The sequence below is a fragment of the Palaemon carinicauda genome, chromosome 38 (assembly GCF_036898095.1).
Source record: "Palaemon carinicauda isolate YSFRI2023 chromosome 38, ASM3689809v2, whole genome shotgun sequence".
NCBI classification, from domain to species: domain Eukaryota; kingdom Metazoa; phylum Arthropoda; class Malacostraca; order Decapoda; family Palaemonidae; genus Palaemon; species Palaemon carinicauda.
The window spans coordinates 27,687,280-27,691,831 of NC_090762.1; positions in this window are offsets into that span (position 1 = coordinate 27,687,280).

Consider the following 4,552-nt stretch of genomic DNA (forward strand, 5'->3'; position numbering starts at 1 on the left):
GTTAATATAAGTGCAAAAACAAAAATAAGAACACGGTAAAAGAAAATCGGGAAAATAAGGTCAGTAGAAACAAGTCAGGTATGTTACGGGGAAATCAAACAATATGTGGAATGGTTCAATACAAATACCATTGAAAATCTGGACCCTAAATTGGGAGAGTAGATGTGTTGGATGAGTAATTGCCATGGATATATAATCAATTGGTATTTCTGCTTGTTTTGTTCTATAAAAAGCAACGATAATATTGATAATTATAAAAATAACATGGTGTATTAAAATTTGAGATAATTCACGTAACCATAACAACAGAATAACAAACTGCAAATAGTTCAGGAGAGAGAGAGAGAGAGAGAGAGAGAGAGAGAGAGAGAGAGAGAGAGGGGGGGGGGTAATCTTGACCCAATTGCTAGTACGACCGCATCTCTTCCAGTAGGGGTTCCGCGACCTCCTTTTTAACAGCGTTACGACCTGGATATGGGAGATATAAAGGATTCCTACAATATCCCTGTTTAGGACCATACTAACCTTACTATTTTCCTTCTCTCTCTCTCTCTCTCTCTCTCTCTCACTCACTTATATATACACATATATATATGTGTGTATATATATATAATATATATATATATATATATATATATGTGTGTGTGTATATATATATATATATATATATATATATGTGTGTGTGTGTGTGTGTGTGTGTGTATTATATAAGACATAAGATATATGCATATATATAGCAAATATATACATATATATGTGTATTATGTAAGACATAAATTATACACATATAGCTAGAAAATATATTTAACACATAAACATAAACGCACACGCAACCGTAGACACAAATATAATATATATATATATATATATATATATATATATATCTGTTAATACATATTCTTTATAACAGTAAATCTTTAATCAAAATTTTCAAAGTTACAGAATTCAAGTTATAATGAGTACATTTTCAGAAAATATATCAATAAAAAATAATTTTATTGAAAAAAAAGGCATCCTTTTCTTATCGCATAGAAGTAAGTAAACGGGAAAAAATATACAATTATTATTACTACTAAGATATTCATGTCCATTATCATTATCATCATTACTGGGGTCTCTAAACCTGCACACATTTTCTAAATCCCTCAAAGAAAGCAGAGGATATTAAATTACAGACTTTTCTTCCCAAATGTAAAATTCTGCACAGACTTTTCCGGTCCCAGTAAATAACCTTCCACCTGGTGGACCAAAAAGAGCAGTATGATAAACAATATGACCGAAGTTAGAGGAAACAAAAGAAGTTAGCAAACCATTCAAACAAAAAGAAAAACATTGGCAAAACGTTTCCAGGCACAGAAAAGCAAAAGTAACTGGGCTTACAGCTGAAAGACACGCCAGGTTACAGTACGTAAGTAAAGGGAGAGCTACAGTGAATTTTGTAAATTAACGGATATAAACAACAAATACAGCCGTTTCTAGTCCACTGCATGACAAAGACCTCAGACATGTTAATTCATTTCTGGGCTTTGGCTAGTTTTCATTACCACGGTGGCCAGTGCGGACTGGTGATGATGGGAGATTGTGGTCTGATGGCTCACAGCAAACAAATATAGTATACGGGTGGCCCTAACTGGTACAGCTTTACTGGTTCTATCGATACATAAACCTTTTCACCACGTTAAGGTATCCACACTCAGAAAGGGACAAGTTTGTGTATATATAGACTAATTACTCAGGAGAAAAACAACAACATTTAATGTTATTTACATATGAGTGGTTGAATAATCACAAGAAACTAGCCTTGTAATGAAAATTTAAATTGGAATATAGCTACCTCGTGTTGACATACAGTATGTGTGAATTCACTAGTTCGGATTTTCATATCATTAGTATTATTACTAGCCAAGTTGCAGCCATACTTGGAAAAGCAAAACATAACAACCCCAAGGGTTAAATCAAAGAAAGATGCCCAGTGTGGAAATGAAATAGAGGTGTAATGAATAAACTATAAATGATAAATAAAAAAACTATAAAATATATCAAGATTAGTAATGATGTTAAATAATGTCTTATATAACTATGTTACGAGACATATCCGTCTGTTCAACCGAAAATCATTTGCAACAAGTTTAAATTTCTGAGGTTCCACCACATTAACCACCAGATTAGGAAGATCATTCACCAATCTGGCCACACCAGAATAAATCTTTCTAGAATTTAACTTCAGTATTTAGCCTTATGATGTAAAAGTTAAGACTATTAGAATTGATTGAATACAGATTACTACATAGTGTATAGTACTATCTGGAAAGAACTAAATGCAAATGATGATCCGTATTCAAAATAAAAATACTGAGTAACAAACAAATAACTCAACGGACGTACTAGAGATTTATATCCAGATTAAGGATTAGTAATTTAAATGAGCTAGATTTGATCCAACAAATTACGATGGGAGTCAACAGCCGACGACCAGAAAGGAAAGTAAAATTCTTTAAATAGTATCGCAATAGGACAATTTTCCTCTTTATGCAACTGTGAGAGAAACGGCCCAGATGTTTCTCAAAAGTAAATTCACAATCAAGAATTACACCTATATTTTCAAGTGAATTGTATACAGTTAAAGAAATGCTGGATGAAAAGATCTGGATGTTAAGGAGCCACTATCTTCACCTATTTTCAATAATACTTTGATCTTGATGAGTCTCAACTTCATCCTGCATAATTTGTACTTTACAATAACTTTATCTTTATTGACAGATTAGGCAACCATTGTTCATCTTGCGTAACACCGGATATAAAATTCCTATAGTTATTACAGTGTCCATCTGCAATTACTCTTTGCAATCTATTGCATAAAATTTCAATACTGATGGTAAGCAAATAATCTAGTCTATACGACCAGGGACCTGGAAGGCCATTCAGTAGGGGGAGGGTGAAATACAGCATCAGCAGTATGAATTGAAAGTTTGGAGGCTGGACAATGGAAGTAAGGCAGCAGGAACGGAAGTATAGTAGAAGGTTTATCTATGCAAGGTATTCTGCGATGTTTACGTTAAATAAGATAAAATATAGTTATCCTTACAATTAAAAAAAATGAGGTAACACACGACAACACGACAAATGGCAAGGACCTTTCTACATATTCTAACCCGTATTATATTACACAACTTCCTAAATTGGCCCCGCTACCCCCATCCTAATGAGCTAGATACTCCATTTCTCAGTGAGTCCACCAACATTCTCGAATTAACATAAAACCCATTAATCCGAGTTCCCCTCAACTCTGATTCTCCTGCTACTAACATGAACCTACCAACCACTCAAATTGTATATTCTAATGACCTTACCTACAACCCCTTTCTGTAAGATCAAATATGCATATGCATGGTCTGACCTAAAAGCTATTTGCTTATTAGTTTAATATGTATTCATACAACTTCAGGGACGCCTTGCAGTGCACTAATGCCACCAAGACTTTGATGAATAGTATTCTTCTTCCCCACCCTTAACCCTACATTAAGGGGTCAGTTGCCATCTCCAATGTCTTCTATCAAAGGCATCCTCTTCCATAAAAGCTCATCTCTCCATATCATCCTTCTCCTTATCTCGCCAACTAAATTTATGCCTCCCTGTTGATATTCTCCAACTAGCAGGTTCCTCCTGAGTCCTCTTCCCTCCCTCCCCACCATCCATCCTCAACACGTGCCATCACCATCTCAGCCGTGACATTCTTAACACCTCTGTAATCTTTACTACGCCTGCCATTCTGCTTATTTCATCATTTTCCCGACTTTTAAAAAGTGATGCTCCCATAATCCACATTAGCCTTCTCTCAAGATTTCATTCCTCGATTCGTCTTGAAGCCCAAGTTTCTGACCCATACATTAACACTGGTCCTATATAAATGTGCCATATATCTTCACTTTATCTTGATTGGCATTTTCTTATCACATACCACTCTTGCTACAACCCTCCACTTTCTCCATGAATTACTACACTTTGATGACTATTGTCTTTTCTTATTCTCAAATGCATACTTCTTTTACCACAGTTTAGACCAATGCCTTAAGGGGATGCAACAGCCTTCCAACATCATGTTTTTCTGCCATCAGAATGTAAATGTTTATCATTCAAATTTGCTAAACCTTTTCGATATTGTGAATCTCATATTTAGTTGTATCTTTCCTCAGACTGCTATGTAGATACTGTATGTCTGAGTAGCTATAAACCTGCTTCAAATTGCAGTTAAAAACATCACCGTCATCAGATTTACTCGAGGATTTAAAAATTTAGCAGGTAACTCTAACACTTGATGCTTTTTGCGTCAACAGGCGCAGGAGATGATGACATGAACTCTAGCACTTTAAAAATTAATTCATTGAATTGAAAATATTTTACTTTCCGGCTTTTATATATATATATATATATATATATATTATATATATATATATATATATATATATTTATTTATATATATATAATACTTGGGCATTGAAAATTGTCAGCCTTCCGTCTATTATTTAAATATATTCGTACATTATACATATAT